The following is a 16,479-nucleotide window of genomic DNA, read 5'->3' as shown; positions in this document are numbered from 1 at the left end:
ACGACTTGATGTCTGATTGATTGATGTTTTCTTTGCATGTTTTTTGTTGTTATTGTTCCGGATTGTGCTGAATAATGGTGGGCCTACATAGCTCAGTCGGTAGAGCATCAGACTTTTAAGAACATTAGGATAAAGTCATCTGAGGGTCTGGGGTTCAAGTCCCCATGTGGGCTACTGACTTTTTTGTATTTTATTTACTATCAGTCTGTTTTTCTTCACATCCGACATATACGACTTGATGTATGATTGATTGATGTTTTCTTTTAATATTTTTTGTTGTTATTGTTCCGGATTGTGCTGAATAATGGTGGGCCTATATAGCTCAGTCGGTAGAGCATCAGACTTTTAAGAACATTAGGATAAAGTCGTCTGGGGTTCAAGTCCCCATGTGGGCTACTGACTTTTTTGTATTTTATTTACTATCAGTCTGTTTTTCTTCACATCCGACATATACGACTTGATGTCTGATTGATTGATGTTTTCTTTTCATGTTTTTTGTTGTTATTGTTCCAGATTGTGGTGAATAGTGGTGGGCCTACATAGCTCAGTCGGTAGAGCATCAGACTTTTAAGAACATTAGGATAAAGTCATCTGAGGGTCTGGGGTTCAAGTCCCCATGTGGGCTACTGACTTTTTTGTATTTTATTTAATATCAGTCTGTTTTTCCTCACATCCGACATATACGACTTGGTGTCTGATTGATTGATGTTTTCTTTGCATGTTTTTTGTTGTTATTGTTCCGGATTGTGCTGAATAATGGTGGGCCTACATAGCTCAGTCGGTAGAGCATCAGACTTTTAAGAACATTAGGATTAAGTCATCTGAGGGTCTGGGGTTCAAGTCCCCATGTGGGCTACTGACTTTTTTGTATTTTATTTACTATCAGTCTGTTTTTCTTCACATCCGACATATACGACTTGATGTCTGATTGATTGATGTTTTCTTTTCATGTTTTTTGTTGTTATTGTTCCGGATTGTGCTGAATAATGGTGGGCCTACATAGCTCAGTCGGTAGAGCATCAGACTTTTAAGAACATTAGGATAAAGTCATCTGAGGGTCTGGGGTTCAAGTCCCCATGTGGGCTACTGACTTTTTTGTATTTTATTTACTATCAGTCTGTTTTTCTTCACATCCGACATATACGACTTGATGTCTGATTGATTGATGTTTTCTTTTCTTTTTTTTTGTTGTTATTGTTCCAGATTGTGGTGAATAATGGTGGGCCTACATAGCTCAGTCGGTAGAGCATCAGACTTTTAAGAACATTAGGATCAAGTCATCTGAGGGTCTGGGGTTCAAGTCCCCATGTGGGCTACTGACTTTTTTGTATTTTATTTAATATCAGTCTGTTTTTCTTCACATCCGACATATACGACTTGATGTATGATTGATTGATGTTTTCTTTTCATGTTTTTTGTTGTTATTGTTCCGGATTGTGCTGCATAATGGTGGGCCTACATAGCTCAGTCGGTAGAGCATCAGACTTTTAAGAACATTAGGATTAGGGTAAAGTCATGTGGGGTTCAAGTCCCCATGTGGGCTACTGACTTTTTTGTATTTTATTTACTATCAGTCTGTTTTTCTTCACATCCGACATATACGACTTGATGTCTGATTGATTGATGTTTTCTTTTCATGTTTTTTGTTGTTATTGTTCCGGATTGTGCTGAATAATGGTGGGCCTACATAGCTCAGTCGGTAGAGTGTCAGACTTTTAAGAACATTAGGATAAAGTCATCTGAGGGTCTGGGGTTCAAGTCCCCATGTGCGCTACTGACTCTTTTGTATTTTATTTACTATCAGTCTGTTTTTCTTCACATCGGACATATACGACTTGATGTCTGATTGATTGATGTTTTCTTTTTATGTTTTTTGTTGTTATTGTTCCGGATTGTGCTGAATAATGGTGGGCCTACATAGCTCAGTCGGTAGAGCATCAGACTTTTAAGAACATTAGGATAAAGTCATCTGAGGGTCTGGGGTTCAAGTCCCCATGTGGGCTACTGACTCTTTTGTATTTTATTTACTATCAGTCTGTTTTTCTTCACATCCGACATATACGACTTGATGTCTGATTGATTGATGTTTTCTTTTCATGTTTTTTGTTGTTATTGTTCCGGATTGTGCTGAATAATGGTGGGCCTACATAGCTCAGTCGGTAGAGCATCAGACTTTTAAGAACATTAGGATAAAGTCATCTGAGGGTCTGGGGTTCAAGTCCCCATGTGCGCTACTGACTCTTTTGTATTTTATTTACTATCAGTCTGTTTTTCTTCACATCCGACATATACGACTTGATGTCTGATTGATTGATGTTTTCTTTTTATGTTTTTTGTTGTTATTGTTCCGGATTGTGCTGAATAATGGTGGGCCTACATAGCTCAGTCGGTAGAGCATCAGACTTTTAAGAACATTAGGATAAAGTCATCTGAGGGTCTGGGGTTCAAGTCCCCATGTGGGCTACTGACTTTTTTGTATTTTATTTACTATCAGTCTGTTTTTCTTCACATCCGACATATACGACTTGATGTATGATTGATTGATGTTTTCTTTTCATGTTTTTTGTTGTTATTGTTCCGGATTGTGCTGAATAATGGTGGGCCTACATAGCTCAGTCGGTAGAGCATCAGACTTTTAAGAACATTAGGATAAAGTCATCTGGGGTTCAAGTCCACATGTGGGCTACTGACTTTTTTGTATTTTATTTACTATCAGTCTGTTTTTCTTCACATCCGACATATACGACTTGATGTCTGATTGATTGATGTTTTCTTTTTATGTTTTTTGTTGTTATTGTTCCGGATTGTGCTGAATAATGGTGGGCCTACATAGCTCAGTCGGTAGAGCATCAGACTTTTAAGAACATTAGGATAAAGTCATCTGAGGGTCTGGGGTTCAAGTCCCCATGTGGGCTACTGACTTTTTTGTATTTTATTTACTATCAGTCTGTTTTTCTTCACATCCGACATATACGACTTGATGTATGATTGATTGATGTTTTCTTTTCATGTTTTTTGTTGGTATTGTTCCGGATTGTGCTGAATAATGGTGGGCCTACATAGCTCAGTCGGTAGAGCATCAGACTTTTAAGAACATTAGGATAAAGTCATCTGAGGGTCTGGGGTTCAAGTCCCCATGTGGGCTACTGACTTTTTTGTATTTTATTTACTATCAGTCTGTTTTTCTTCACATCCGACATATACGACTTGATGTATGATTGATTGATGTTTTCTTTTCATGTTTTTTGTTGTTATTGTTCCGGATTGTGCTGAATAATGGTGGGCCTACATAGCTCAGTCGGTAGAGCATCAGACTTTTAAGAACATTAGGATAAAGTCATCTGAGGGTCTGGGGTTCAAGTCCCCATGTGGGCTACTGACTCTTTTGTATTTTATTTACTATCAGTCTGTTTTTCTTCACATCCGACATATACGACTTGATGTCTGATTGATTGATGTTTTCTTTTTATGTTTTTTGTTGTTATTGTTCCGGATTGTGCTGAATAATGGTGGGCCTACATAGCTCAGTCGGTAGAGCATCAGACTTTTAAGAACATTAGGATAAAGTCATCTGAGGGTCTGGGGTTCAAGTCCCCATGTGGGCTACTGACTTTTTTGTATTTTATTTACTATCAGTCTGTTTTTCTTCACATCCGACATATACGACTTGATGTATGATTGATTGATGTTTTCTTTTCATGTTTTTTGTTGTTATTGTTCCGGATTGTGCTGAATAATGGTGGGCCTACATAGCTCAGTCGGTAGAGCATCAGACTTTTAAGAACATTAGGATAAAGTCATCTGAGGGTCTGGGGTTCAAGTCCCTATGTGGGCTACTGACTGTTTTGTATTTTATTTAATATCAGTCTGTTTTTCTTCACATCCGACATATACGACTTGATGTCTGATAGATTGATGTTTTCTTTTCATGTTTTTTGTTGTTATTGTTCCAGATTGTGGTGAATAATGGTGGGCCTACATAGCTCAGTCGGTAGAGCATCAGACTTTTAAGAACATTAGGATAAAGTCATCTGAGGGTCTGGGGTTCAAGCCCTCATGTGGGCTACTGACTTTTTTGTATTTTATTTAATATCAGTCTGTTTTTCTTCACATCCGACATATACGACTTGATGTCTGATTGATTGATGTTTTCTTTTAATGTTTTTTTTTGTTATTGTTCCAGATTGTGGTGAATAATGGTGGGCCTACATAGCTCAGTCGGTAGAGCATCAGACTTTTAAGAACATTAGGATCAAGTAATCTGAGGGTCTGGGGTTCAAGTCCCCATGTGGGCTACTGACTTTTTTGTATTTTATTTAATATCAGTCTGTTTTTCTTCACATCCGACATATACGACTTGATGTATGATTGATTGATGTTTTCTTTTCATGTTTTTTGTTGTTATTGTTCCGGATTGTGCTGAATAATGGTGGGCCTACATAGCTCAGTCGGTAGAGCATCAAACTTTTAAGAACATTAGGATAAAGTCATCTGAGGGTCTGGGGTTCAAGTCCCCATGTGGGCTACTGACTTTTTTGTATTTTATTAACTATCAGTCTGTTTTTCTTCACATCCGACATATACGACTTGATGTATGATTGATTGATGTTTTCTTTTCATGTTTTTTGTTGTTATTGTTCCGGATTGTGCTGAATAATGGTGGGCCTACATAGCTCAGTCGGTAGAGCATCAGACTTTTAAGAACATTAGGATAAAGTCATCTGAGGGTCTGGGGTTCAAGCCCTCATGTGGGCTACTGACTTTTTTGTATTTTATTTAATATCAGTCTGTTTTTCTTCACATCCGACATATACGACTTGATGTCTGATTGATTGATGTTTTCTTTGCATGTTTTTTGTTGTAAATGTTCCGGATTGTGCTGAATAATGGTGGGCCTACATAGCTCAGTCGGTAGAGCATCAGACTTTTAAGAACATTAGGATAAAGTCATCTGAGGGTCTGGGGTTCAAGTCCCCATGTGGGCTACTGACTTTTTTGATATTTTATTTACTATCAGTCTGTTTTTCTTCACATCCGACATATACGACTTGATGTATGATTGATTGATGTTTTCTTTTCATGTTTTTTGTTGTTATTGTTCCGGATTGTGCTGAATAATGGTGGGCCTACATAGCTCAGTCGGTAGAGCATCAGACTTTTAAGAACATTAGGATAAAGTCATCTGAGGGTCTGGAGTTCAAGTCCCCATGTGGGCTACTGACTTTTTTGCATTTTAATTACTATCAGTCTTTTTTTCTTCACATCCGACATATACGACTTGATGTATGATTGATTGATGTTTTCTTTTCATGTTTTTTGTTGGTATCGTTCCGGATTGTGCTGAATATCGATGGGCCTACATAGCTCAGTCGGTAGAGCATCAGACTTTTAAGAACATTAGGATAAAGTCATCTGAGGGTCTGGGGTTCAAGTCCCCATGTGGGCTACTGACTTTTTTGCATTTTATTTACTATCAGTCTGTTTTTCTTCACATCCGACATATACGACTTGATGTATGATTGATTGATGTTTTCTTTTTATGTTTTTTGTTGTTATTGTTCCGGATTGTGCTGAATATGGATGGGCCTACATAGCTCAGTCGGTAGAGCATCAGACTTTTAAGAACATTAGGATAAAGACATCTGAGGGTCTGGGGTTCGAGTCCCCATGTGGGCTACTGACTTTTTTGCATTATAATTACTCACAGTCTGTTTTTCTTCACATCCGACATATACGACTTGATGTATGATTGATTGATTTTTTCTTTTTATGTTTTTTGTTGTTATTGTTCCGGATTGTGCTTAATATGGACGGGCCTACATAGCTCAGTCGGTAGAACATGAGGCTTTTAAGAACATTAGGATAAAGTCATCTGAGGGTCTGGGGTTCAAGTCCCCATGTGGGCTGCTGACTTTTTTGCATTTTAATTACTATCAGTCTGTTTTTCTTCACATCCGACCTATACGACTTGATGTATGATTGATTGATTTTTTCTTTTCATGTTTTGTGTTGGTATTGTTCCGGATTGTGCTGAATATCGACGAGCCTACAAAGCTCAGTCGGTAGAGCATCAGACTTTTAAGAACATTAGGATAAAGTCATCTGATGGTCTGGGGTTCATGTCCCCATGTGGGCTGCTGTCTTTTTTGCATTTTAATTACAATCAGTCTGTTTTTCTTCACATCCGACATATACGACTTGATGTTTGATTGATTGATTTTTTCTTTTCATGTTTTTTGTTGTTATTGTTCTGGATTGTGCTGAATATCGTCGGGCCTACATACCTCAGTCGGTAGAGCATCAGACTTTTAAGAACATTTGGATAAAGTCATCTGAGGGTCTGGGGTTCAAGTCCCCATGTGGGCTACTGACTTTTTCGCATTTTATTTACTATCAGTCTGTTTTTCTTCACATCCGACATATACGACTTGATGTCTGATTGATTGATTTTTTCTTTTCATGTTTTTTGTTGTTATTGTTCCGGATTGTGCTGAATAATGGTGGGCCTACATAGCTCAGTCGGTAGAGCATAAGACTCTTATAACATTAGGATAAAGTCATCTGAGGGTCTGGGGGTCGAGTCCCCATGTGGGCTACTGACTTTTTTGCATTATAATTACTATCAGTCTGTTTTTCTTCACATCCGACATATACGACTTGATGTATGATTGATTGATTTTTCTTTTCATGTTTTTTGTTGTTATTGTTCCGGATTGTGCTGAATATCGAAGGGCCTACATAGCTCAGTCGGTAGAGCATGAGGCTTTTAAGAACATTAGGATAAAGTCATCTGAGGGTCTGGGGTTCAAGTCCCCATGTGGGCTGGTGACTTTTTTGTATTTTAATTACTATCAGTCTGTGTTTCTTCACATCCGACCTATACGACTTGATGTCTGATTGATTGATGTTTTCTTTGCATGTTTTTTGTTATAAATGTTCCGGATTGTGCTGAATAATGGTGGGCCTACATAGCTCAGTCGGTAGAGCATCAGACTTTTAAGAACATTAGGATAAAGTCATCTGAGGGTCTGGGGTTCAAGTCCTCATGTGGGCTACTGACTTTTTTGTATTTTATTTAATATCAGTCTGTTTTTCTTCACATCCGACATATACGACTTGATGTCTGATTGATTGATGTTTTCTTTGCATGTTTTTTGTTGTAAATGTTCCGGATTGTGCTGAATAAGGGTGGGCCTACATAGCTCAGTCGGTAGAGCATCAGACTTTTAAGAACATTAGGATAAAGTCATCTGAGGGTCTGGGGTTCAAGTCCCCATGTGGGCTACTGACTTTTTTGTATTTTATTTACTATCAGTCTGTTTTTCTTCACATCCGACATATACGACTTGATGTATGATTGATTGATGTTTTCTTTTCATGTTTTTTGTTGTTATTGTTCCGGATTGTGCTGAATAATGGTGGGCCTACATAGCTCAGTCGGTAGAGCATCAGACTTTTAAGAACATTAGGATAAAGTCATCTGAGGGTCTGGGGTTCAAGTCCCCATGTGGGCTACTGACTTTTTTGTATTTTATTTAATATCAGTCTGTTTTTCTTCACATCCGACATATACGACTTGATGTCTGATTGATTGATGTTTTCTTTGCATGTTTTTTGTTGTTATTGTTCCGGATTGTGCTGAATAATGGTGGGCCTACATAGCTCAGTCGGTAGAGCATCAGACTTTTAAGAACATTAGGATCAAGTCATCTGAGGGTCTGGGGTACAAGTCCCCATGTGGGCTACTGACTTTTTTGTATTTTATTTAATATCAGTCTGTTTTTCTTCACATCCGACATATACGACTTGATGTATGATTGATTGATGTTTTCTTTGCATGTTTTTTGTTGTTATTGTTCCGGATTGTGCTGAATAATGGTGGGCCTACATAGCTCAGTCGGTAGAGCATCAGACTTTTAAGAACATTAGGATAAAGTCATCTGAGGGTCTGGAGTTCAAGTCCCCATGTGGGCTACTGACTTTTTTGTATTTTATTTACTATCAGTCTGTTTTTCTTCACATCCGACATATACGACTTGATGTATGATTGATTGATGTTTTCTTTTCATGTTTTTTGTTGTTATTGTTCCGGATTGTGCTGAATAATGGTGGGCCTGCATAGCTCAGTCGGTAGAGCATCAGACTTTTAAGAACATTAGGATAAAGTCATCTGAGGGTCTGGGGTTCAAGTCCCCATGTGGGCTACTGACTTTTTTGCATTTTAATTACTATCAGTCTTTTTTTCTTCACATCCGACATATACGACTTGATGTTTGATTGATTGATGTTTTCTTTTCATGTTTTTTGTTGTTATTGTTCCGGATTGTGCTGAATATCGATGGGCCTACATAGCTCAGTCGGTAGAGCATCAGACTTTTAAGAACATTAGGATAAAGTCATCTGAGGGTCTGGGGTTCAAGTCCCCATGTGGGCTACTGACTTTTTTGTATTTTATTTACTATCAGTCTGTTTTTCTTCACATCCGACATATACGACTTGATGTATGATTGATTGATGTTTTCTTTTTATGTTTTTTGTTGTTATTGTTCCGGATTGTGCTGAATATGGATGGGCCTACATAGCTCAGTCGGTAGAGCATCAGACTTTTAAGAACATTAGGATAAAGTCATCTGAGGGTCTGGGGTTCGAGTCCCCATGTGGGCTACTGACTTTTTTGCATTATAATTACTCACAGTCTGTTTTTCTTCACATCCGACATATACGACTTGATGTATGATTGATTGATTTTTTCTTTTCATGTTTTTTTTTGTTATTGTTCCGGATTGTGCTTAATATGGACGGGCCTACATAGCTCAGTCGGTAGAGCATGAGGCTTTTAAGAACATTAGGATAAAGTCATCTGAGGGTCTGGCGTTCAAGTCCCCATGTGGGCTACTGACTTTTTTGTATTTTATTTACTATCAGTCTGTTTTTCTTCACATCCGACATATACGACTTGATGTATGATTGATTGATGTTTTCTTTTTATGTTTTTTGTTGTTATTGTTCCGGATTGTGCTGAATATGGATGGGCCTACATAGCTCAGTCGGTAGAGCATCAGACTTTTAAGAACATTAGGATAAAGTCATCTGAGGGTCTGGCGTTCAAGTCCCCATGTGGGCTACTGACTTTTTTGTATTTTATTTACTATCAGTCTGTTTTTCTTCACATCCGACATATACGACTTGATGTATGATTGATTGATGTTTTCTTTTTATGTTTTTTGTTGTTATTGTTCCGGATTGTGCTGAATATGGATGGGCCTACATAGCTCAGTCGGTAGAGCATCAGACTTTTAAGAACATTAGGATAAAGTCATCTGAGGGTCTGGGGTTCGAGTCCCCATGTGGGCTACTGACTTTTTTGCATTATAATTACTCACAGTCTGTTTTTCTTCACATCCGACATATACGACTTGATGTATGATTGATTGATTTTTTCTTTTCATGTTTTTTTTTGTTATTGTATCGGATTGTGCTTAATATGGACGGGCCTACATAGCTCAGTCGGTAGAGCATGAGGCTTTTAAGAACATTAGGATAAAGTCATCTGAGGGTCTGGGGTTCAAGTCCCCATGTGGGCTGCTGACTTTTTTGCATTTTAATTACTATCAGTCTGTTTTTCTTCACATCCGACCTATACGACTTGATGTATGATTGATTGATTTTTTCTTTTCATGTTTTGTGTTGGTATTGTTCCGGATTGTGCTGAATATCGACGAGCCTACAAAGCTCAGTCGGTAGAGCATCAGACTTTTAAGAACATTAGGATAGAGTCATCTGATGGTCTGGGGTTCAAGTCCCCATGTGGGCTGCTGTCTTTTTTGCATTTTAATTACTATCAGTCTGTTTTTCTTCACATCCGACATATACGACTTGATGTTTGATTGATTGATTTTTTCTTTTCATGTTTTTTGTTGTTATTGTTCTGGATTGTGCTGAATATCGTCGGGCCTACATACATCAGTCGGTAGAGCATCAGACTTTTAAGAACATTTGGATAAAGTCATCTGAGGGTCTGGGGTTCAAGTCCCCATGTGGGCTACTGACTTTTTCGCATTATATTTACTATCAGTCTGTTTTTCTTCACATCCGACATATACGACTTGATGTCTGATTGATTGATTTTTTCTTTTCATGTTTTTTGTTGTTATTGTTCCGGATTGTGCTGAATATGGATGGGCCTACATAGCTCAGTCGGTAGAGCATCAGACTTTTAAGAACATTAGGATAAAGTCATCTGAGGGTCTGGGGTTCGAGTCCCCATGTGGGCTACTGACTTATTTGCATTATAATTACTATCAGTCTGTTTTTCTTCACATCCGACCTATACGACTTGATGTATGATTGATTGATTTTTTCTTTTCATGTTTTTTGTTGTTATTGTTCTGGATTGTGCTGAATATCGTCGGGCCTACATACCTCAGTCGATAGAGCATAAGACTTTTAAGAACATTTGGATAAAGTCATCTGAGGGTCTGGGGTTCAAGTCCCCATGTGGGCTACTGACTTTTTCACATTTTATTTACTATCAGTCTGTTTTTCTTCACATCCGACATATACGACTTGATGTTTGATTGATTGATGTTTTCTTTTAATGTGTTTTGTTGGTATCATTCCGGATTGTGCCGAATATAGATGGGCCTACATAGCTCAGTCGGTAGAGCATCAGACTTTTAAGAACATTAGGATAAAGTCATCTGAGGGTCTGGGGTTCAAGTCCCCATGTGGGCTACTGACTTTTTTGTATTTTATTTACTATCAGTCTGTTTTTCTTCACATCCGACATATACGACTTGATGTATGATTGATTGATGTTTTCTTTTTATGTTTTTTGTTGTTATTGTTCCGGATTGTGCTGAATATGGATTGGCCTACATAGCTCAGTCGGTAGAGCATCAGACTTTTAAGAACATTAGGATAAAGTCATCTGAGGGTCTGGGGTTCGAGTCCCCATGTTGGCTACTGACTTTTTTGCATTATAATTACTATCAGTCTGTTTTTCTTCACATCCGACATATACGACTTGATGTATGATTGATTGATTTTTTCTTTTTATGTTTTTTGTTGTTATTGTTCCGGATTGTGCTGAATATCGACGGGCCTACATAGCTCAGTCGGTAGAGCATGAGGCTTTTAAGAACATTAGGATAAAGTCATCTGAGGGTCTGGGGTTCAAGTCCCCATGTGGGCTGCTGACTTTTTTGCATTTTAATTACTATCAGTCTGTTTTTCTTCACATCCGACCTATACGACTTCATGTATGATTGATTGATTTTTTCTTTTAATGTTTTTTGTTGGTATTGTTCCGGATTGTGCTGAATATCGACGAGCCTACATAGCTCAGTCGGTAAAGCATCAGACTTTTAAGAACATTAGGATAAAGTCATCTGATGGTCTGGGGTTCAAGTCCCCATGTGGGCTGCTGTCTTTTTTGCATTTTAATTACTATCAGTCTGTTTTTCTTCACATCCGACATATACGACTTGATGTCTGATTGATTGATTTTTTCTCTTCATGTTTTTTGTTGTTATTGTTCTGGATTGTGCTGAATATCGTCGGGCCTACATACCTCAGTCGGTAGAGCATCAGACTTTTAAGAGCACAAGGATAAAGTCATCGGAGGGTCTGGGTTCAAGTCCCTATGTGGCTACTGACTTTTTAGTATTTTATTTAATATCAGTCTGTTTTTCTTTTTCACTTTTTTGCCTGTTATTTACTATCAGTCTGTTTTTCTTCACATCCGACATATACGACTTGATGTATGATTGATTTTTTCTTTTCTTATTTTTGTTGTTATTGTTCTGGATTGTGCCGAACATGGACGGGCCTTCATAGCTCAGTCGGTAGAGCATCAGACTTTTATGAACATTAGACTAAAGTCATCTGAGGGTCTGGGGTTCAAGTCCCCATGTGGGCTACTGACTGTGTTGCATGTTATTTACTATCAGTCTGTTTTTCTTCACATCTGCTATATACGACTTGATGTATGGATGATTGATTTTTTCTTTCCTTATTTATGTTGTTATTGTTACGGATTGTGCCGAAAATGGACGGGCCTACATAGCTAAGTCGGTAAACCATCAGACTTTTAAGAACATTAGGTAAAATTCATCTGAGGGTATGGGGTTCAAGTCCCCATGTGGGCTACTGACTTTTTTTCATTTTATTTACTATCAGTCTGTTTTTCTTCACATCCGACATATACGACTTGATGTATGAATGATTGATTTGTTCTTTTCTTATTTTTGTTGTTATTGTTCCGGATTGTGCAGCATATCGACGGGCCTACATAGCTCAGTGGGTAGAGCATCAGACTTTTAAGAACATTAGGATAAAGTAATCTGAGGGTCTGGGTTCAAGTCCCCATGTGGGCTACTGACTTTTTTGCATTGTAGTTACTTTCCGTCTGTTTATCTTCACATCCGACATATACGACTTGATGTATGAATGATTAGTTTTTTCTTTTCATATTCTTTGTTGTTATTGTACCGGATTGTGCTGACGATCGACGGGCCTACATAGCTCAGTCGGTAGAGCATCAGTCTTTAAAGAGCATTAGGATAAAGTCATCTGAGGGTCTGGTGTTCAAGTCCCGATGTGGGCTACTGACTTTTTTGCATGTTATTTACTATCAGTCTGTTTTTCTTCACATCACACATATACGGCTTGATGTCTGATTGATTTTTTCTTTCCTTATTTTTGTTGTTATTGTTCCGGATTGTGCCGGCAATGGAAGGGCCTACATAGCTCAGTCGGAAGAGCATCAGACTTTTATGAACATTAGAATAAAGTCATCTGAGGGTCTGGGGTTCAAGTCCCCATGTGGGCTACTGACTTTTTTGCATGTTATTTACTATCAGTCTGTTTTTCTTCACATCCGACATATACGGCTTGATGTCTGATTGATTTTTTCTTTCCTTATTTTTGTTGTTATTGTTCCGGATTGTGCCAACAATGGACGGGCCTACATAGCTCAGTCGGTAGAGCATCCGACTTTTATGAACATTAGAATACAGTCATCTGAGGGTCTGGGGTTCAAGTCCCCATGTGGGCCACTGACTTTTTTGCATGTTATTTACTATCAGTCTGTTGTTCTTCACATCCGACATATATGGCTTGATGTATGATTAATTTTTTCTTTCCTTATTTTTGTTGTTATTGTTCCGGATTGTGCCAACGGTGGAAGGGCCTACATAGCTCAGTCGGGAGAGCATCAGACTTTTATGAACATTAGAATAAAGTCATCTGAGGGTCTGGGGTTCAAGTCCCCATGTGGGCTACTGACTTTTTTGCATGTTATTTACTATCAGTCTGTTTTTCTTCACATCCGACATATACGGCTTGATGTCTGATTGATTTTTTCTTTCCTTTTTTTTGTTGGTATTGTTCTGGATTGTGCCGACAATGGACGGGCCTTCATAGCTCAGTCGGTAGAGCATCAGACTTTTATGAACATTAGAATAAAGTCATCTGAGGGTCTGGGGTGCAAGTCCCCATGTGGGCTACTGACTTTTTTGCATGTTATTTACTATCAGTCTGTTTTTCTTCACATCCGACATATACGGCTTGATGTCTGATTGATTTTTTCTTTCCTTATTTTTGTTGTTATTTTTCCGGATTGTGCCAACAATGGACGGGCCTACATAGCTCAGTCGGTAGAGAATCAGACTTTTATGAACATTAGAATAAAGTGATCTGAGGGTCTGGGGTTCAAGTCCCCATGTGGGCTACTGACTTTTTTGCATGTTATTTACTATCAGTCTGTTTTTTTTCATATACGGCTTGATGTCTGATTGATTTTTTCTTTCCTTATTTTTGTTGTTATTGTTCCGGATTGTGCCGACAATGGACGGCCTACATAGCTCAGTCGGTAGAGCATCAGACTTTTATGAACATTAGAATAAAGTGATCTGAGGGTCTGGGGTTCAAGTCCCCATGTGGGCTACTGACTTTTTTGTATGTTATTTACTATCAGTCTGTTTTTCTTCACATCCGACATATACAGCTTGATGTATGGTTGATTTTTTCTTTCCTTATTTTTGTTGTTATTGTTCCGGATTGTGCCGACAATGGACGGGCCTACATAGCTCAGTCGGAAGAGCATCAGACTTGTATGAACATTAGAATAAAGTCATCTGAGGGTCTGGGGTTCAAGTCACCATGTGGGCTACTGACTTTTTTGCATGTTATTTACTATCAGTCTGTTTTTCTTCACATCCGACATATACGGCTTGATGAATGATTGATTTTTTCTTTCCTTATTTTTGTTGTTATTGTTCCGGATTGTGCCGACAATGGACGGGCCTACATAGCTCAGTCGGAAGAGCATCAGACTTTTATGAACATTAGAATAAAGTCATCTGAGGGTCTGGGGTTCAAGTCCCCATGTGGGCTACTGACTTTTTTGTATGTTATTTACTATCAGTCTGTTTTTCTTCACATCCGACATATACAGCTTGATGTATGGTTGATTTTTTCTTTCCTTATTTTTGTTGTTATTGTTCCGGATTGTGCCGACAATGGACGGGCCTAAATAGCTCAGTCGGTAGAGCATCAGACTTGTATGAACATTAGAATAAAGTCATCTGAGGGTCTGGGGTTCAAGTCACCATGTTGGCTACTGACTTTTTTGCATGTTATTTACTATCAGTCTGTTTTTCTTCACATCTGACATATATGGCTTGATGTATGGTTGATTTTTTCTTTCCTTATTTTTGTTGTTATTGTTCCGGATTGTGCCGACAATGGACGGGCCTACATAGCTCAGTCGGAAGAGCATCAGACTTTTATGAACATTAGAATAAAGTCATCTGAGGGTCTGGGGTTCAAGTCCCCATGTGGGCTACTGACTTTTTTGTATGTTATTTACTATCAGTCTGTTTTTCTTCACATCCGACATATACAGCTTGATGTATGGTTGATTTTTTCTTTCCTTATTTTTGTTGTTATTGTTCCGGATTGTGCCGACAATGGACGGGCCTACATAGCTCAGTCGGTAGAGCATCAGACTTGTATGAACATTAGAATAAAGTCATCTGAGGGTCTGGGGTTCAAGTCACCATGTGGGCTACTGACTTTTTTGCATGTTATTTACTATCAGTCTGTTTTTCTTCACATCTGACATATATGGCTTGATGTATGGTTGATTTTTTCTTTCCTTATTTTTGTTGTTATTGTTCCGGATTGTGCCGACAATGGACCGGCCTACATAGCTCAGTCGGAAGAGCATCAGACTTTTATGAACATCTGAATAAAGTCATCTGAGGGTCTGGGGTTCAAGTCCCCATGTGGGCTACTGATTTTTTTGTATGTTATTTACTATCAGTCTGTTTTTCTTCACATCCGACATATACAGCTTGATGTATGGTTGATTTTTTCTTTCCTTATTTTTGTTGTTATTGTTCCGGATTGTGCCGACAATGGACGGGCCTACATAGCTCAGTCGGTAGAGCATCAGACTTTTATGAACATTAGAATAAAGTCATCTGAGGGTCTGAGGTTCAAGTCCCCATGTGGGCTATGGACTTTTTTGCATGTTATTTACTATCAGTCTGTTTTTCTTCACATCCGACATATACGGCTTGATGTATGATTGATTTTTTCTTTTCTTTTTTTTGTTTGTATTGTTCTGGATTGTGCCGACAATGGACGGGCCTACATAGCTCAGTCGGTAGAGCATCAGACTTTTATGAACATTAGAATAAAGTCATCTGAGGGTCTGGGGTTCAAGTCCCCATGTGGGCTACGGACTTTTTTGCATGTTATTTACTATCAGTCTGTTTTTCTTCACATCCGACATATACGGCTTGATGTATGATAGATTTTTTCTTTTCTTTTTTTTGTTGTTATTGTTCCGGATTGTGCCGACAATGGACGGGCCTTCATAGCTCAGTCGGTAGAGCATCAGACTTTTATGAACATTAGAATAACGTCATCTGAGGGTCTGGGGTTCAAGTCCCCATGTGGGCTACGGACTTTTTTGCATGTTATTTACTATCAGTCTGTTTTTCTTCACATCCGACATATACGGCTTGATGTATGATTGATTTTTTCTTTTCTTTTTTTTGTTGTTATTGTTCTGGATTGTGCCGACAATGGACGGGCCTTCATAGCTCAGTCGGTAGAGCATCAGACTTTTATGAACATTAGAATAACGTCATCTGAGGGTCTGGGGTTCAAGTCCCCTATGTGGGCTACGGACTTTTTTGCATGTTATTTACTATCAGTCTGTTTTTCTTCACATCCGACATATACGGCTTGATGTATGATTGATTTTTTCTTTTCTTTTTTTTGTTTGTATTGTTCTGGATTGTGCCGACAATGGACGGGCCTACATAGCTCAGTCGGTAGAGCATCAGACTTTTATGAACATTAGAATAACGTCATCTGAGGGTCTGGGGTTCAAGTCCCCATGTGGGCTACAGACTTTTTTGCATGTTATTTACTATCAGTCTGTTTTTCTTCACATCCGACATA

General features: G+C 38.5%; 1 protein-coding gene and 59 non-coding genes across 61 annotated transcripts in view; 59 read left to right on the top strand and 1 right to left on the bottom strand.

Moving 5' to 3' along the window:
• LOC145267073 (transmembrane protein 232-like) overlaps positions 1–16,479 on the bottom strand; it is a 288,020-nt gene that overhangs the window by 196,259 nt on the left and 75,282 nt on the right. The gene's annotated exons all lie outside the window — the stretch shown is intronic.
• Trnak-uuu (transfer RNA lysine (anticodon UUU)) lies at positions 82–173 on the top strand. Its single transcript is given in 2 exon segments — positions 82–118; positions 138–173. It is a non-coding gene; the product is annotated as a tRNA-Lys (tRNA).
• Positions 534–625, top strand: Trnak-uuu (transfer RNA lysine (anticodon UUU)). The gene is given in 2 exon segments: positions 534–570; positions 590–625. It is a non-coding gene; the product is annotated as a tRNA-Lys (tRNA).
• On the top strand, positions 764–855 carry Trnak-uuu (transfer RNA lysine (anticodon UUU)). Its single transcript is given in 2 exon segments — positions 764–800; positions 820–855. It is a non-coding gene; the product is annotated as a tRNA-Lys (tRNA).
• Positions 994–1,085, top strand: Trnak-uuu (transfer RNA lysine (anticodon UUU)). Its single transcript is given in 2 exon segments — positions 994–1,030; positions 1,050–1,085. It is a non-coding gene; the product is annotated as a tRNA-Lys (tRNA).
• Positions 1,224–1,315, top strand: Trnak-uuu (transfer RNA lysine (anticodon UUU)). The gene is given in 2 exon segments: positions 1,224–1,260; positions 1,280–1,315. It is a non-coding gene; the product is annotated as a tRNA-Lys (tRNA).
• Positions 1,682–1,773, top strand: Trnak-uuu (transfer RNA lysine (anticodon UUU)). The gene is given in 2 exon segments: positions 1,682–1,718; positions 1,738–1,773. It is a non-coding gene; the product is annotated as a tRNA-Lys (tRNA).
• Trnak-uuu (transfer RNA lysine (anticodon UUU)) lies at positions 1,912–2,003 on the top strand. Its single transcript is given in 2 exon segments — positions 1,912–1,948; positions 1,968–2,003. It is a non-coding gene; the product is annotated as a tRNA-Lys (tRNA).
• On the top strand, positions 2,142–2,233 carry Trnak-uuu (transfer RNA lysine (anticodon UUU)). The gene is given in 2 exon segments: positions 2,142–2,178; positions 2,198–2,233. It is a non-coding gene; the product is annotated as a tRNA-Lys (tRNA).
• Trnak-uuu (transfer RNA lysine (anticodon UUU)) lies at positions 2,372–2,463 on the top strand. Its single transcript is given in 2 exon segments — positions 2,372–2,408; positions 2,428–2,463. It is a non-coding gene; the product is annotated as a tRNA-Lys (tRNA).
• Positions 2,824–2,915, top strand: Trnak-uuu (transfer RNA lysine (anticodon UUU)). The gene is given in 2 exon segments: positions 2,824–2,860; positions 2,880–2,915. It is a non-coding gene; the product is annotated as a tRNA-Lys (tRNA).
• On the top strand, positions 3,054–3,145 carry Trnak-uuu (transfer RNA lysine (anticodon UUU)). Its single transcript is given in 2 exon segments — positions 3,054–3,090; positions 3,110–3,145. It is a non-coding gene; the product is annotated as a tRNA-Lys (tRNA).
• Trnak-uuu (transfer RNA lysine (anticodon UUU)) lies at positions 3,284–3,375 on the top strand. Its single transcript is given in 2 exon segments — positions 3,284–3,320; positions 3,340–3,375. It is a non-coding gene; the product is annotated as a tRNA-Lys (tRNA).
• Positions 3,514–3,605, top strand: Trnak-uuu (transfer RNA lysine (anticodon UUU)). Its single transcript is given in 2 exon segments — positions 3,514–3,550; positions 3,570–3,605. It is a non-coding gene; the product is annotated as a tRNA-Lys (tRNA).
• Positions 3,744–3,835, top strand: Trnak-uuu (transfer RNA lysine (anticodon UUU)). The gene is given in 2 exon segments: positions 3,744–3,780; positions 3,800–3,835. It is a non-coding gene; the product is annotated as a tRNA-Lys (tRNA).
• Trnak-uuu (transfer RNA lysine (anticodon UUU)) lies at positions 3,974–4,065 on the top strand. Its single transcript is given in 2 exon segments — positions 3,974–4,010; positions 4,030–4,065. It is a non-coding gene; the product is annotated as a tRNA-Lys (tRNA).
• On the top strand, positions 4,204–4,295 carry Trnak-uuu (transfer RNA lysine (anticodon UUU)). The gene is given in 2 exon segments: positions 4,204–4,240; positions 4,260–4,295. It is a non-coding gene; the product is annotated as a tRNA-Lys (tRNA).
• Positions 4,434–4,525, top strand: Trnak-uuu (transfer RNA lysine (anticodon UUU)). The gene is given in 2 exon segments: positions 4,434–4,470; positions 4,490–4,525. It is a non-coding gene; the product is annotated as a tRNA-Lys (tRNA).
• Positions 4,664–4,755, top strand: Trnak-uuu (transfer RNA lysine (anticodon UUU)). Its single transcript is given in 2 exon segments — positions 4,664–4,700; positions 4,720–4,755. It is a non-coding gene; the product is annotated as a tRNA-Lys (tRNA).
• Positions 4,894–4,985, top strand: Trnak-uuu (transfer RNA lysine (anticodon UUU)). The gene is given in 2 exon segments: positions 4,894–4,930; positions 4,950–4,985. It is a non-coding gene; the product is annotated as a tRNA-Lys (tRNA).
• On the top strand, positions 5,125–5,216 carry Trnak-uuu (transfer RNA lysine (anticodon UUU)). Its single transcript is given in 2 exon segments — positions 5,125–5,161; positions 5,181–5,216. It is a non-coding gene; the product is annotated as a tRNA-Lys (tRNA).
• Trnak-uuu (transfer RNA lysine (anticodon UUU)) lies at positions 5,355–5,446 on the top strand. The gene is given in 2 exon segments: positions 5,355–5,391; positions 5,411–5,446. It is a non-coding gene; the product is annotated as a tRNA-Lys (tRNA).
• On the top strand, positions 5,585–5,676 carry Trnak-uuu (transfer RNA lysine (anticodon UUU)). Its single transcript is given in 2 exon segments — positions 5,585–5,621; positions 5,641–5,676. It is a non-coding gene; the product is annotated as a tRNA-Lys (tRNA).
• On the top strand, positions 6,045–6,136 carry Trnak-uuu (transfer RNA lysine (anticodon UUU)). The gene is given in 2 exon segments: positions 6,045–6,081; positions 6,101–6,136. It is a non-coding gene; the product is annotated as a tRNA-Lys (tRNA).
• Trnak-uuu (transfer RNA lysine (anticodon UUU)) lies at positions 6,275–6,366 on the top strand. Its single transcript is given in 2 exon segments — positions 6,275–6,311; positions 6,331–6,366. It is a non-coding gene; the product is annotated as a tRNA-Lys (tRNA).
• On the top strand, positions 6,505–6,595 carry Trnak-cuu (transfer RNA lysine (anticodon CUU)). Its single transcript is given in 2 exon segments — positions 6,505–6,541; positions 6,560–6,595. It is a non-coding gene; the product is annotated as a tRNA-Lys (tRNA).
• Trnak-uuu (transfer RNA lysine (anticodon UUU)) lies at positions 6,733–6,824 on the top strand. Its single transcript is given in 2 exon segments — positions 6,733–6,769; positions 6,789–6,824. It is a non-coding gene; the product is annotated as a tRNA-Lys (tRNA).
• Positions 6,963–7,054, top strand: Trnak-uuu (transfer RNA lysine (anticodon UUU)). Its single transcript is given in 2 exon segments — positions 6,963–6,999; positions 7,019–7,054. It is a non-coding gene; the product is annotated as a tRNA-Lys (tRNA).
• On the top strand, positions 7,193–7,284 carry Trnak-uuu (transfer RNA lysine (anticodon UUU)). Its single transcript is given in 2 exon segments — positions 7,193–7,229; positions 7,249–7,284. It is a non-coding gene; the product is annotated as a tRNA-Lys (tRNA).
• On the top strand, positions 7,423–7,514 carry Trnak-uuu (transfer RNA lysine (anticodon UUU)). The gene is given in 2 exon segments: positions 7,423–7,459; positions 7,479–7,514. It is a non-coding gene; the product is annotated as a tRNA-Lys (tRNA).
• Trnak-uuu (transfer RNA lysine (anticodon UUU)) lies at positions 7,653–7,744 on the top strand. The gene is given in 2 exon segments: positions 7,653–7,689; positions 7,709–7,744. It is a non-coding gene; the product is annotated as a tRNA-Lys (tRNA).
• Positions 7,883–7,974, top strand: Trnak-uuu (transfer RNA lysine (anticodon UUU)). The gene is given in 2 exon segments: positions 7,883–7,919; positions 7,939–7,974. It is a non-coding gene; the product is annotated as a tRNA-Lys (tRNA).
• Trnak-uuu (transfer RNA lysine (anticodon UUU)) lies at positions 8,113–8,204 on the top strand. The gene is given in 2 exon segments: positions 8,113–8,149; positions 8,169–8,204. It is a non-coding gene; the product is annotated as a tRNA-Lys (tRNA).
• On the top strand, positions 8,343–8,434 carry Trnak-uuu (transfer RNA lysine (anticodon UUU)). Its single transcript is given in 2 exon segments — positions 8,343–8,379; positions 8,399–8,434. It is a non-coding gene; the product is annotated as a tRNA-Lys (tRNA).
• Positions 8,573–8,664, top strand: Trnak-uuu (transfer RNA lysine (anticodon UUU)). Its single transcript is given in 2 exon segments — positions 8,573–8,609; positions 8,629–8,664. It is a non-coding gene; the product is annotated as a tRNA-Lys (tRNA).
• Positions 9,033–9,124, top strand: Trnak-uuu (transfer RNA lysine (anticodon UUU)). The gene is given in 2 exon segments: positions 9,033–9,069; positions 9,089–9,124. It is a non-coding gene; the product is annotated as a tRNA-Lys (tRNA).
• On the top strand, positions 9,263–9,354 carry Trnak-uuu (transfer RNA lysine (anticodon UUU)). Its single transcript is given in 2 exon segments — positions 9,263–9,299; positions 9,319–9,354. It is a non-coding gene; the product is annotated as a tRNA-Lys (tRNA).
• On the top strand, positions 9,493–9,584 carry Trnak-uuu (transfer RNA lysine (anticodon UUU)). The gene is given in 2 exon segments: positions 9,493–9,529; positions 9,549–9,584. It is a non-coding gene; the product is annotated as a tRNA-Lys (tRNA).
• Positions 9,723–9,814, top strand: Trnak-uuu (transfer RNA lysine (anticodon UUU)). Its single transcript is given in 2 exon segments — positions 9,723–9,759; positions 9,779–9,814. It is a non-coding gene; the product is annotated as a tRNA-Lys (tRNA).
• Positions 10,183–10,274, top strand: Trnak-uuu (transfer RNA lysine (anticodon UUU)). Its single transcript is given in 2 exon segments — positions 10,183–10,219; positions 10,239–10,274. It is a non-coding gene; the product is annotated as a tRNA-Lys (tRNA).
• Positions 10,643–10,734, top strand: Trnak-uuu (transfer RNA lysine (anticodon UUU)). The gene is given in 2 exon segments: positions 10,643–10,679; positions 10,699–10,734. It is a non-coding gene; the product is annotated as a tRNA-Lys (tRNA).
• Trnak-uuu (transfer RNA lysine (anticodon UUU)) lies at positions 10,873–10,964 on the top strand. The gene is given in 2 exon segments: positions 10,873–10,909; positions 10,929–10,964. It is a non-coding gene; the product is annotated as a tRNA-Lys (tRNA).
• On the top strand, positions 11,103–11,194 carry Trnak-uuu (transfer RNA lysine (anticodon UUU)). Its single transcript is given in 2 exon segments — positions 11,103–11,139; positions 11,159–11,194. It is a non-coding gene; the product is annotated as a tRNA-Lys (tRNA).
• Positions 11,333–11,424, top strand: Trnak-uuu (transfer RNA lysine (anticodon UUU)). The gene is given in 2 exon segments: positions 11,333–11,369; positions 11,389–11,424. It is a non-coding gene; the product is annotated as a tRNA-Lys (tRNA).
• On the top strand, positions 11,829–11,920 carry Trnak-uuu (transfer RNA lysine (anticodon UUU)). The gene is given in 2 exon segments: positions 11,829–11,865; positions 11,885–11,920. It is a non-coding gene; the product is annotated as a tRNA-Lys (tRNA).
• Positions 12,287–12,377, top strand: Trnak-uuu (transfer RNA lysine (anticodon UUU)). Its single transcript is given in 2 exon segments — positions 12,287–12,323; positions 12,343–12,377. It is a non-coding gene; the product is annotated as a tRNA-Lys (tRNA).
• Trnak-uuu (transfer RNA lysine (anticodon UUU)) lies at positions 12,741–12,832 on the top strand. Its single transcript is given in 2 exon segments — positions 12,741–12,777; positions 12,797–12,832. It is a non-coding gene; the product is annotated as a tRNA-Lys (tRNA).
• Positions 12,966–13,057, top strand: Trnak-uuu (transfer RNA lysine (anticodon UUU)). Its single transcript is given in 2 exon segments — positions 12,966–13,002; positions 13,022–13,057. It is a non-coding gene; the product is annotated as a tRNA-Lys (tRNA).
• On the top strand, positions 13,191–13,282 carry Trnak-uuu (transfer RNA lysine (anticodon UUU)). Its single transcript is given in 2 exon segments — positions 13,191–13,227; positions 13,247–13,282. It is a non-coding gene; the product is annotated as a tRNA-Lys (tRNA).
• On the top strand, positions 13,416–13,507 carry Trnak-uuu (transfer RNA lysine (anticodon UUU)). The gene is given in 2 exon segments: positions 13,416–13,452; positions 13,472–13,507. It is a non-coding gene; the product is annotated as a tRNA-Lys (tRNA).
• Trnak-uuu (transfer RNA lysine (anticodon UUU)) lies at positions 13,641–13,732 on the top strand. The gene is given in 2 exon segments: positions 13,641–13,677; positions 13,697–13,732. It is a non-coding gene; the product is annotated as a tRNA-Lys (tRNA).
• Trnak-uuu (transfer RNA lysine (anticodon UUU)) lies at positions 13,856–13,947 on the top strand. Its single transcript is given in 2 exon segments — positions 13,856–13,892; positions 13,912–13,947. It is a non-coding gene; the product is annotated as a tRNA-Lys (tRNA).
• Trnak-uuu (transfer RNA lysine (anticodon UUU)) lies at positions 14,306–14,397 on the top strand. Its single transcript is given in 2 exon segments — positions 14,306–14,342; positions 14,362–14,397. It is a non-coding gene; the product is annotated as a tRNA-Lys (tRNA).
• On the top strand, positions 14,756–14,847 carry Trnak-uuu (transfer RNA lysine (anticodon UUU)). The gene is given in 2 exon segments: positions 14,756–14,792; positions 14,812–14,847. It is a non-coding gene; the product is annotated as a tRNA-Lys (tRNA).
• Positions 15,206–15,297, top strand: Trnak-uuu (transfer RNA lysine (anticodon UUU)). The gene is given in 2 exon segments: positions 15,206–15,242; positions 15,262–15,297. It is a non-coding gene; the product is annotated as a tRNA-Lys (tRNA).
• On the top strand, positions 15,431–15,522 carry Trnak-uuu (transfer RNA lysine (anticodon UUU)). Its single transcript is given in 2 exon segments — positions 15,431–15,467; positions 15,487–15,522. It is a non-coding gene; the product is annotated as a tRNA-Lys (tRNA).
• On the top strand, positions 15,656–15,747 carry Trnak-uuu (transfer RNA lysine (anticodon UUU)). The gene is given in 2 exon segments: positions 15,656–15,692; positions 15,712–15,747. It is a non-coding gene; the product is annotated as a tRNA-Lys (tRNA).
• On the top strand, positions 15,881–15,972 carry Trnak-uuu (transfer RNA lysine (anticodon UUU)). Its single transcript is given in 2 exon segments — positions 15,881–15,917; positions 15,937–15,972. It is a non-coding gene; the product is annotated as a tRNA-Lys (tRNA).
• Trnak-uuu (transfer RNA lysine (anticodon UUU)) lies at positions 16,106–16,198 on the top strand. Its single transcript is given in 2 exon segments — positions 16,106–16,142; positions 16,162–16,198. It is a non-coding gene; the product is annotated as a tRNA-Lys (tRNA).
• On the top strand, positions 16,332–16,423 carry Trnak-uuu (transfer RNA lysine (anticodon UUU)). Its single transcript is given in 2 exon segments — positions 16,332–16,368; positions 16,388–16,423. It is a non-coding gene; the product is annotated as a tRNA-Lys (tRNA).

The sequence above is a fragment of the Euprymna scolopes genome, chromosome 42 (assembly GCF_053919585.1).
Source record: "Euprymna scolopes isolate OS-2025 chromosome 42, ASM5391958v1, whole genome shotgun sequence".
NCBI classification, from domain to species: Eukaryota; Metazoa; Mollusca; class Cephalopoda; order Sepiida; family Sepiolidae; genus Euprymna; species Euprymna scolopes.
Note: the sequence above shows the minus strand (reverse complement) of the source record. Positions and strands in the feature narration are given on the sequence as shown.